Source organism: Oryzias latipes, chromosome 22, assembly GCF_002234675.1.
Source record: "Oryzias latipes chromosome 22, ASM223467v1".
Taxonomy (NCBI): Eukaryota; Metazoa; Chordata; class Actinopteri; order Beloniformes; family Adrianichthyidae; genus Oryzias; species Oryzias latipes.
The window spans coordinates 6,568,100-6,580,662 of NC_019880.2; the positions used below are offsets into that span (position 1 = coordinate 6,568,100).

The 12,563-nt window shown below is 38.3% G+C and overlaps 1 pseudogene; it reads right to left on the bottom strand.

Annotated features, from left to right (window-relative positions):
* Positions 1–3,500: 3,500 nt before the first annotated feature.
* LOC101159548 lies at positions 3,501–5,136 on the bottom strand (annotated as a pseudogene).
* Between the last annotated feature and the right edge of the window lie 7,427 nt (positions 5,137–12,563).

Consider the following 12,563-nt stretch of genomic DNA (forward strand, 5'->3'; position numbering starts at 1 on the left):
CTCATCATTTACACACAGTGGAGCTGCACTGGAGACAAGGAAGGTGAAGTGTCATGCCCAAGGACACAACAATGGGTATCTGAGGGGAGCGGGGATCGAGCCGCTGACCCTTCAAACATTGGACGACCTGCTCAACCACTTGAGCCACTGCCGCCCTTTTAGGTAGGTTGTACTCTTCTTTTTCATCTCATGTTGCTCATCGCTTTTTTAATCATATCAAAGATTTGGCTCCTAAAGTGGATGAAAACTTTTTTTTAAATTATGAAGCAGAATGGACTATGGAAGCACTATGGAAGAAGCAGAGAAAGCCATGAGAAATTTAGCTTTAGATAAATCTCCAGGACCATTAATTTTTACTGAGATTTTTGGAATCACTTAAAAGAGCAGTTTTTGTTAGTCAAAAAGGAAATTTCTGAGTTGAACATCCTTCCAACTACCATGAAGCAGGGCGTCATCCCCCTGCTTCCTAAACCTGGGAAAGACGGCAGATGAATTGATCATTTCAGACCAAAATCCCTCCTCAATAGTGATTATAAAATTCTAACCATCATTTATGCATCTAGATTGAAAACAGGAAAGATTCAGATCAGCTCAGACACACAATCAGGGTTTTTAAAAGGATGATCAATTCACAATAATAACCGGTTTGTTCTTGATTTGATTGACTACAACCAATCAATTGAAGATGATGGCTTCATTTTATTTTTAGATTTCTTTAAAGCCTTTGACACGGTTGAACACAAATTTATGTTTCAGGCTTTAGAATTATTTGGATTTGGGCATAATTTCATAAATTCTGTTAAAACAATCTATAACAATACATAGTTATTTTACCAAATGGCATTTCTCCCAGATTTCTAAATAACAAAGGAATTAAGCAAGGCTGTCCAATCTCACTGTTACTTTTTATAACTGCAAGAGAAATGTTATCAATACTTATAAAAGAAAACTCTGGTTTCTGTAAATTAAATGTCCTGGGAGAACACTTAGCCATTACTCAGCTGGCAGATGACACGGCCATATTCATGAAGGACAGTCATCAAATACCTGAGATCATTCAGACTGGATTTCTTCTCTAAAGCATCTGGTTTAAAACAAAATCTCAGCCAATGTGAACTGTTGCCAATTCACTGTTCTGATCAGTCAGTTATTCATAGCATACCTGTTGTGAAATATCTTGTCTCTTACCAAACAATGGAGGAAATGAACCTATGGAAAACTTTAGAACAGTGTCAAGTTAATTTAAGCATGTGGTCACAGCGTGACATTTCTATTCTGGGCAGAGTGTTTATTACTAAATTAGAATGTTTATCCAGATTCTTTTATCCAGAATATTCACTCCCAATTCCTAAATCTGCAAGGAAAGCAATAAATCAGGGCAATTTCAACTTCATATGGAAAAATAAAACTCATCACATAAAAAAAGGAACAATAATTCAGGATTACAGTGAAGGTGGACTTAAAGTCATAGACTTTGAAAGTTTGGATGGTATGATTAAAATTAATTGGCTTAGGTCTTTTTATGCAAAATGGAAGAAATAATTAGTTTCAGATACCTTCAAATATTTTCTCTCATCCAGGGGGCATTGAGTTTCTTCTAAATGTGATTTTGATCACAGAAAGCTTCCTATTAAACATTGTACTTATCATCAGCAGGTGCTACTGTAATGGAAACTCATATTCAAACATAATTTTAGTCCACACAAAACTCCCATATGGAACTGTCTGTATATTTTATGTAGGAACAAATCAATATTTTACAAAAATTGTATTGATAACCGTATTTGGCCATCATTACATATTATGAATGATAATGGAAACATTATCTCATTTGAAACCTTTTTCAGTAAGTTTAAATTGAATGATAGAAAACAATACGACAATGTGATCAAAGCAATCCCTCAGACTTTGATCCAAATGTCCTCCAGTCTGGTTCATAATGTTCAAGTTCAGCTTCCGTCTCTGTTGTTCGATGATCAACTGCTTAATTCAAAACTTCCAAACTCATTTAGAAGATCTATGTTTGTTAGAGAACTATTTCCAACATCTTACAAAAATCATTTTATGTCATAGCATTACACAAAAGTGGAAAGAAGCAAGTTAAGATCTCAGTTTATTAAATACCCAATTTTTCCAAAATACAAAGAAACCCATTTTAAAATAATGAAGGCAGTCTATCCATGCAAGAAACTACTACATTTACATTTTGGTTTTCAAGAAAATAACTTTTATTTCTATGATATAAATATAGAATCACTTGATCATCTGTTTGAATGTATATACATACTAACAGTTTGTGGGAGGATTTTTTTTTGTTGGTGCTCCTCAAAGTTTCCTTTTCCTATTTCTATTCAGTTACAAAAACACATTGTAATATTTGGAACAGTTTCTGGTGATAATACTTAATACATTTAATACTTTATTAATTCCTGGGAAATTCTTCATCCATAAGAGCAGATTTTTAAAAATCAAACCATTATTCAATACATTTCATAAAGAGATCTGTTTATATTTTAAATCGCTGAAATTCATGAAAAACAAAAATGCAATAAAACCGTCCATTTTCATTGAAGATCACATGTTATATGACAATCCCTAATATTGTGAACTACAATTCTAATGTTATTCATTTTTTTTCTTTGTATCTTAATCTTTTTTTCTTTTGTTAGGCCTTTCTATTGTACGTATGTGAATGTGTAATCCTTTGAAGTTCAATTAAATAAAATAAAAACCTCTTCCCAGATGACATGAGGGAGAACAGTCCACGAGAGGGGTGCTGAGGGTCCCCGATGATGGAGGCTGCTCTGCTTAGGCAGCGCTGCTGGTATAACTCCTCCATGTTTCAGTTCATAATAACATTATTAGAGGAATATTTAATTCAATTTTATTCATATAGCACAATATCACAACAATAGTCATCTTAATGGGCTTCATTCTGGTTTTTATATTATCAACATGAAATCAGTTATAAAATATAAGGTAATTGCCTAACTAAACTAAACAGACTAGGCTAAACAGGGCATCATTGCCCTTAGACCCTCCCTCTGTAAGAAATTACACCTAAAAAAAAGGATTAAGAAAAAAAAAAAAGAAAGAAAAAGCCTCAGGGATGCATGAAGGAGGGATCCTCTCCCAGGACAGACAGGCAATGTACCAGTGGAGTAGGGGGACAGCTGAGGTCGCAGGACGAGCCAGAGGCAAGGTCCACGGCGAGTTACAGGAGCACAAATGACAAATTATTCATATCAAGTGCCTACAATGTTTGAGAACGAATGATAAAATAGGAATCCATTAGAATCTAAAATTGGGAAAATTTGCTTTTTAGCAACAAAAATATTTGCACTTTATTTAAAAAAAAGAGTCCATCTCTGTTCCACTTTCTGGAATGGCTTTGTTCATTGGATCGTTGGTTCCTGGAGCCTGTCCCAGATGTCCCAGATACTGTTGGGCGAGGGAAGGGTACCCCTAGCTGTACATGTCGCCAATACTTCATAGGGTGTTATGAAATACACACCCCTCAATAATTTTTTGAGACATCAGTGGTGTAAAAATTTAATTAAGAACAGAAAAAGTAGCTTGGAGCGCCTTCACTTTGCAAAATATCGATGTTTAGTACCAGGGTAATTTTAACTGCAAATACATAAGAGACAATATTGCTACATCCATGTATTTCCCCGCCTTGGAGCATAAGGAAGCAAGTTATTTTTTTGAATTTTAAGATAAAATTCTAAAGCTATTTCACAAAATTCCATAAATATGTGATCACATTCAGTACTGTCACTGAGAACAGATCAGTAGATTTGTAGAAACATAAATTTAGAACAGTACAAATTTACAGACTGCCAGGGGGCTAGCTTAAAACTCCATACTAGACCTCTAATTTGCAATAAATTAAAGCATTCAACAGGTTTTTCTATTAACAGCATGAAAATGTGTACAAATGTATCTAAATTCTATTGCCTCTACTCCCATCACGATTTTTCTTTGGTGGGCTCCGGTTGAACATTAGGCTGTCTCTGGCTGTGATTTCTCCTCTCCGTAGAGTTTGGTGTGTTGACTATGTTGGAAGACTCTTCTCCCTTTACTAACTTCTTCAGGTGTGCCATAATAAACCTCCTAAACTTCTTTGTGGCAAAATAATAAACCACAGGATCTAAAATGCAGTTGAGACCCATTAGAACCAATGTGATCTGATGGGCATCGTTTAAAGTTTGAAGGGTGTTTTGGTCCCAGTCCACATGGCCCCATCCTTCTTTGATCTTCAGCACCGCCAGCACCCAGGGGGCTTGGACTACATGGTGAGGCAGGAAACACAGAAGAAACACACCCACCACTGCCAGCAGCATCTTCAAGGCTCTTCGTTCCAACCCTCTCAGTCTTTTCCCTAATGACAACAGGGCCTCTTTGGAATTTTTGGAAATATATTTTTTGGATTGTAACTCTGTTTGAGGAAGCTTTTGAGAGAGTAAGTCTCGAACACTGAGGAGGTTGCACACCATGACAAGGAAAAAAACAACGAAAAACAACCCAATCATTAAAAAATTAGTAACAGCAACTTTCCGCTTCACTGTGTCCATTTCATTGTGGTAGCCTTCAAAGCATCGCGCCAGGTTGTCTTTATCAGTGTGCCCCCCCTCTGATGGCAGGTATGGAATGGCCGAAGACACCAGGCACAGCCAGATCAGAACAGACACAATGATCCCGCGCCATCTTTTATTCGAAGCCGCCGCATTCAGAGGCTGAGTCACTGCCCAGTATCTGTTCAGACTGATGGCTCCCAGAAAGAGGATGGTGCTATAGGTGCTGATGAAAAAGAATGAACCCGTCAGCCGACACAGGAAGTCCTTGTAAATCCAGTGGCCTCCACGGCTATAGTAAGAGATCCAGAAGGGAAGGGCGCACACAAAAAGTAGATCCGCAATGGTCAAGTTGGTCATGTATGTCAATCTCTCCCATGCCCTTTACTTTACGCAGGCACTGGAGGACATACAGCACATACACATTAGCCAAAAAGCCCACAACAAAGAAAATGCTGTAAACAACAGAGAACAGCATGTAGCGAAAGTCGGAGTCCAGAAAATCAGAGCTCTTGACTGTAGAGGCTGCTGTCTCAACTTGGTCTTTGGTTCCCTCCATTTCTGTTAGAAGAACATAAAATAATTAAAAAAAAAATTATTTACACGAAACAATTAATGGCTCTAGCCTAAGAAAAACTCTGAGTTGTGTTTAGGGTGTTTTAGACTGTAGAAGTACAAACAAACTGTTAGTAAAAGTGTTAGTAAAGACGGAAGTTGGCTAAGTGTTTGAAAGGTAAAGCAAAATGACAAACTTTAACCACAAACCACAAAGGAAACAACTGGTTAAAAAGCATTTGTTGCAGCTGCCAAACTGTGGATGTATCAACAAAATTTTCCTCCATCCATTTTTAGAAACTGCTGAATCAATCCAAGCTACTTCTTGGGCGAAGGCGGGGTACACCCTGATCAGGTAACCATTCTGTTGTGAAGACACACAACCACATACTCACATGCACACCTAGGAGCCGTTTACAGACAAAGATAAACCTGTGAAGTAAGTTTTCAGTCTGTGGAAGGAAGCTGGAGTATGGAGTAAAGTAACTGTCAAAAAGAAACGTATCCATAAAGACAAAGTTGAGCTTAATTTAATAGTTTTTGTTCAACTTCGTCTTTATGCATATGTTGCTTTATAACAGTTATCTTACCCCATACTGGAGTGACAGGAGAAAATCTAAACATGACCAGGAAGAACATGTAAATTTCACACAAAAAGGTCAAGCTGGGATTTGAACCAGGGCCTTCTAGCTGTGAGACGAGAGAACAGTGCAGCCCAAATTGAAAAGATTCAAAAATGTTACTTTTTCTTTAACTCCAAGGAAGTTTGGCATCATTAATATTTAGAAAGTTCCAGACGGTTTTCTACATAAACATGTATAATAATCATTTACTTTGATTTATTCTTAGTTCTTAATATAATCTGCCTTTTAACCCTTTAATGCCTCACTTTAGAAATAATTCATTCATTCATCTTTCATTTGATTTGATTTGAAATGGTTTATTTCAAGCAATCAAATAGGAGTAATACACAAAAACAATACAATCATCAGTTATACATTCATACAGTAACTAGTAATCAAACTTTGGATAATTAGACATATTAATAAATATTGCTTGAAAGGGAGTGGAAAGAAGCGAATTTATATAATCCCACCCCTGTTCTACCGTAACCATTTTATTACATGATTTATCTTCCGTTTATTTCCTTTCGGGGTCACAGGGCTGCCGGAGCCTATCCTGGCTTCTTGTGGGCGCAGGCAGGTGGCATCCTGGACAGGTTGCCTGTCTGTCACAGGGTAGAGTGTCCACAATCACACACACGTACTCTCTCATTCACACCTAGGGACAATTTTTCTGTCTCCAGAGAAAACCCACACATGCACTGGGAGAACATGTTAACTCCACACAGAGTTATCCCCCATTGATGTTCTGGTTCAGGTCCCCCAGCCAGGACTTGAACCGGGGGACTTCTTGCTGTGAGGCAAGGGCACTAACCAGTGTGCCACCGTGCAGCCTAGAAATAATGAATTTGAATGTATCTTTATCATTGTAAATAATGTAATGATTAATTTTATAATTAATTATAATAATTACATTATATTGTATGATGCATGTGAGCTGGGCAACAACAATAATGAAATCATTCTTAAAGATCTTGGTCTGAAAAGCACACCATTAGAAAATTAACAATGTAAATTTTACTTACATGTGTTCTTCTGTTTGTTTGTTTGTTTCTTTTTTCATAAATTATGTTTGTACTTGATGTCAAAATGCTTTTGCTGCGTATTCAAAGCTTCCTTGATGTCTGAATTTTCTCAACACATTAAAAGTATTCATCACAGCACACGAAACTGACACTCCAAAAATGTTTTGAGACATCTTTCCCGTACAGGTGAAACCAGTTTTAGAACCTTCAAAATACTAAATCATTGTTTTTAAGTTTTGAAACTAGGTTACAAACTGATGTCTATCACAGAAATTTAAAAAATAAAATAAAAAACATCTTCTTCTTCTTCCTCTTTCGGCTTCTCCCATCAGGGGTCGCCACAGCGAACAAGTCGCATGGTAAACTTGGCAATGTTTTACGCCGGATGCCCTTCCTGACGCAACCTTCTCAAACCGGGCTTGGAGCCGGCACGGAGGTGGAGAAGGGAACAGGGAGCAGCCCGGATTCGAACCCTGGTTTCACGGACGGAAGGCGCAGCAAACCAGCACGAGCTAAACCGGCTCCCACAAAAACACAAAAATACATCCAAATCTGGTAGGTGTCCAATTAGAACAAACCCATTTTATAAAAAAGTAGAAACATTAAAACAAATATGCTTCTAAAATAAAATAAAATAAAAGGTTTTTTAAACTTACTGTTCAGTTCTTCCAGCTGTTAATCTTTTTTCTGTCTTAAACTATCCAGAGGGCAAATGTTGGTGCGCGCTGAGATGGAGTGCTGCGTCTCTTCTGCTTTTTCTGATGCACTGAAGACAGAAACCAAAGGAAGGAGGAGTTCACTCTGCAACCACTTCCAGGGAACACCAGTGTTGTAGCCGCGAATTTACCCATAAAACAATCTGTGTGACTGAGCTTGCATACCAGGACAAAAAACCAAAACGATTTCCAGTTCTACGACTCTGGAATTTTAGAAATATTTCGTATTTCCAGTTTGCCCACAGAGACTGCTGGAAGAAAGCAGGGCTTTCCTTATCAAGAAAGAGTCTGACATACAGTGGTGGACAAAATAATTGGTACCCCTCAGTTAAATAAAGAAAGTCTACAATGCTCACTGAAATGACTTGAAATGTTCAAAAGTAACAATCAATTAAAATTGAATGAAAATTAAATAATCAAAATCAGCCGTTACTTTTGAGTTGTTGATTAACAGAATTATTCAGAAAACAAACTAATGAAATAAGGCTGGACAAAAATGATGGTACCCATGACTTAATATTTTGTTGCACAACCTTTTGAGGCAATCACTTCAATTAAACAGTTTCTGTATTTGTCAATGAGCCTTCTGCACCTGTCCAAAGGTGTTTTGGCCCACTCCTCATGAGCAAACTGCTCCAGTTGTCTCAGGTTTGACAGGTGTCTTCTCCAGATGGCATGTTTCAGCTCCTTCCACAGATGTTCAATGGGTTTCAGATCTGGGATCATAGAAGGCCACTTCAGAATAGTCCAACGCTTTTCTCTTAGCCATTCTTGGGTTTTTTTTGGCTGTGTGTTTTGGATCGTTATCCTGTTGGAAGACCCATGACCTGCGACTGAGACCAAGTTTTCTGACACTAGGCAGCACATTTCTATCCAGAATGCCTTGATAGATTTCATTTGACCTTGCACAACTTCAAGACACCCTGTGCCAGATGCAGCAAAGCAGCCCCAAAACAGAACTGAGCCTCCTCCATGTTTCACAGTAGGGACAGTGTTCTTTTCGTTGTGAGCTTCATTTTTGAGTCTACGAACATAGAGCTGATGTGCCTTACCAAAAAGCTCCAGTTCTGTCTCATCTGTCCAAAGGACATTTTCCCAGAAGCTTTGTGGCTTGTCAACATGCATTTGTGCAAATTCCAGTCTGGCTTTTTTATGATTTCCTTTCAACAGTGGTGTCCTCCTTGGTCGTCTCGCATGAAGTCCACTCTGGCTCAAACAATGACGAATGGTGTGATCTGACATTAATATACCTTAGGAGTTCACCTTTAATGTCTTTGGAGGTTGTTCTGGGCTCTTTAGATACAGTTCCAACTATCCATCTCCTCAATTTGTCATCCATTTTCCCCCCGGCCTCGTCCAGGGAGGTTGGCTACTGTCCCGTGGGTCTTAAACGTCTGAATAATATGTGCCACTGTCCTCACTGGAACTATAAGCTGCTTAGAGATGGTTTTATAGCCTTTACCTTCACGATGTTTGTCTATCATTTTGTTTCTAATGTCCTGGGACAATTCTCTCCTTGGCTTTCTGTTGTCCATATTCAGTGTGGTACACACCTTTTCACCAAACAGCAACATGACTATCTGTCTCCCTTTAAATAGGCAAACTGACTGATTGATTATGGGTTTGAAAACAGCTGTGATGTCAATTAAAGGACATACCTGAGTTCATCATGACCCCCTGGGTAATTAGTTCTCAGTCTTTTATGGAGGGACCATCATTTTTGTCCAGCTCTATTTCATTACTTTGTTTTTTTAAATACTTCTGTTAATCAACAACTCAAAAGTAATAGCTGATTTTGATTATTTAATTTTCATTCAATTTTAATTGATTGTTACTTTTGAACGTTTCGAGAAATTTCAGTGAGCATTGTGGACTTTCTTTCTTTAACTGAGGGGTACCAACAATTTTGTTCACCACTGTACATGTTTGCGCTCAGAACAAAGTATCCTTTGGTAAAAGTAACATGTAACAGGGGGATATTTAATTCACTTTTATTTATATAGCCCAATATCACAACAATAGTCGTCTCAATGGGCTTCATACTGGTAATTGTATAATCAACATTAAATTAGTTATAAAATATATAGGTAATTGCTAACTAAACTAAACAAAGTTAAACTAGGCATCCTTGCCCTTTGACCCTCCCTCTGTAAGAAAATACTCCTAAAACGAATGGATTAAAGAAAAAAGAAAAAAAGGAACCTAAGGGATGTCCACATGAAGGAGGGATCCTCTCCCAGGATGGACAGTTGATGTACCAGAATTAGATGAATTAGCTAATCTAACTCTACATCTACATGATTGAATAGTGTAGTAGATGGGCTTCATCAAGATGGAGTTGGGGGAGGGACGGCTGAGGTCGCAGGACGAGCCAGAGGTAAAACCACGGCCAGGTACAGGAGCACAAATAACAAATTATTAATATCAAGTGCCTATAATATTTGAGAACAAATGATAAAATCGGAATCCATTAGAATCTGAAGTCAGGAAAATCTGTTTCTTAGTATAGCAACAAAAATGTTGGCATTTTATTTTAAAGAGTCCATCCCTGTTCCACTGGTGTGTCTTCATGGAATAGCTTTGTTCTTTGGAAAACTATTTGGATCATTCGTAATAGATACCTAATAGCAAACAAAGTTAATGAAGTTTCATTAAAATTATCCACAAGTGTTATTCTACTTAGCATTGCATGACTAAATCTAAAAGAGACATTGGTTTTCTGTACCTTTATTTGTAAACCACCCAGAGACAGTTCATCTCCTCATCTGGATCTGCTTACATTCAAGGACATCTTGGAAAGACTTCAGCAGATGTGTTAATGATCATCTTTATAAGGACTTTGCTTTAAAAGGAAAAACATTTAATTTAATTTCTTTAAAAAGCAATGAAAATTATATTCCAATGTCATAATAAAGTTGTGAATCATAATTTTCTAATATCAGATTCACAAATGTAAATATAGTGACCAAAGGCCTGGCTTTGTACACTTTTATATTGATATTGTTTTCTATATAAGTGGAGCAACAGACAAAGAGGTGTTAAACAATCAATATGTGTACATGTTATGGTTTGTTTGTCTGATCAAATGTGTTAACACTATATTTTACTCTGAAATAAAAAAATAATAAAGAATAAAATCGGCACTAACAGCTTTTCAGCCACATGGGGGAGCTAGAGACGTGTTTCAAATACAAAAGTTCTGTCACGCTCTGTGTAAACAGACAATCAGCAGGAATGGACTGAGACCAGGCTCCATAGAAAATCTCTTTAGTGACTCTCCCTCTATACAGATGCTGCATCCTCCCCCTCTGCTGTAAATGTTTAATTCCAGCTTCTTATGTACGAGCTCACAGCACAACAAGCTCTCCCTGGTGCCACGGTATAATTCCTGGATTAAGGTTAACGATCTTCCACAACCTGATTGCTGCCATTATGGCTTGGCGCTGGAACAAGACAGCAGAAACCTTTTTTTTTTTAGTGCTCGGATGCCCTGCCTGACGTGCAGTGCCTCCTCTGTGCATACAGGCGAATGCAGTAAAAATCTGTTCACATGCAACCCATGGTCTGGGTGTGGAGTCAGAACATTCCTCTGCTGGTCGCTGCAATTTGTCTCAAAATGAAGGGCAGCTTCTGATGTCTTTTTTTTTAGAGTGGACACTTGATATGGGATGTTTTTGATTCAGGTCGTGGTAGGCCTTCCTGTGGTCACTCTGTCTGTGTGGGTTTCCTCCAGGGGGCTTGGTTGCTCCCAAATCAGATCATGCATGTCAGATTAAGAAACATCAGAAATTGCACAGTTCTCGCTGTTAAACTTTCTTATTTTCATAGCAAGGTAGCAAATCCAAGCGATACACTTCAAAGCTAAGTAATCCTCTTAATTTGCTCATCTGATCATTTTTGAAAATAGATAAGGTGGTGCATTTTAAGACAAAATATGAGGCTTTGATGTCCTGAGGGTTAAGCTCATGAATTCTTTCTTTCTTTTTTTTAAATATTCTTTTATCTAATGTTTGTACAGCACAGATGAAAGTGGAATAATTGGATCCAGGTCCATGCCAGTGAGTGCTGATGTTCTGCACCGCCACACAGGTCAATCCAGGGAATCCTTCCTCCAGAGGAGGGCTTGTTCTTTTTGAGTCCAGGTGTGCACAGAAAGAAACAGGGAATGCAGCCAAAATGTTCTTTTTTTTTCTCTTTTTTTTACATAAGGCTGGAAATCATGTGATGTGAGGACACAGGATGGATGTCAGACGTTTAAATGGAGCTTTTCTTGTCCCATTAACACCTTCTCACAGTTGCACTTTCACCCCGGCCTGACCTCCAAGCACTTTGTCTCAGCCGGGCATGAAGGCGGAAAGCTTTAATGCTTCCGCCACGCTCGGAGCGTGAAAAGATCATTCGAATTGGAGAGTTGAGAAAAATTGTCCGCACGTTTCACCTGGCAGAGGTTGTCAAGCTTGGGAGTGTAGATCTCTCTCAGGCAGATTTACTTCATTCCAGACACAGAGGATTGAGGAATGTCCCCCTGCAGTGAGAATGAGAGGGCTATGGGAGGGGGCCCAAGGCAGGCCAAGGCATCTGTACTTCAAGATGATATAGGACCTGACAGTAAGTCAAGATGTTCAAAGGGGTTTGGAGCCCTCACCCTTTGCTTGTCTCTTAAAAAATTCAGTACATTTCCAAAGTAAGACATAGCCTACAAAAACAAAATCAGAGCTTTGGCAATCGTTTATTTAACTGGAAAGGAAAAGGATTCACATGAAGGCTCTGGAAAATGAAGGTTTGGACAAACATGTTCATAATGGAGAACGCCTCCTGACATTACAAGCTGCCCCAGATTTTTTTATCCAACAGAGTTACATCTGTTTAAATACTGACAACAGCCCACTAGGAGAGGACAGTGAATTATGCACGTTGATCCTTAATCCACAGTGGGAAGGACGCAAAGCAGGGAAGCTCCAGTCTAAGCCATATTGTGGTACATAATCCTCTGGTTTGGTCTCATTTTTATTTCATAGGCAGACAAATAAAAATGGGCATGGAAAAGTTCATCTGAGCCCAACTATG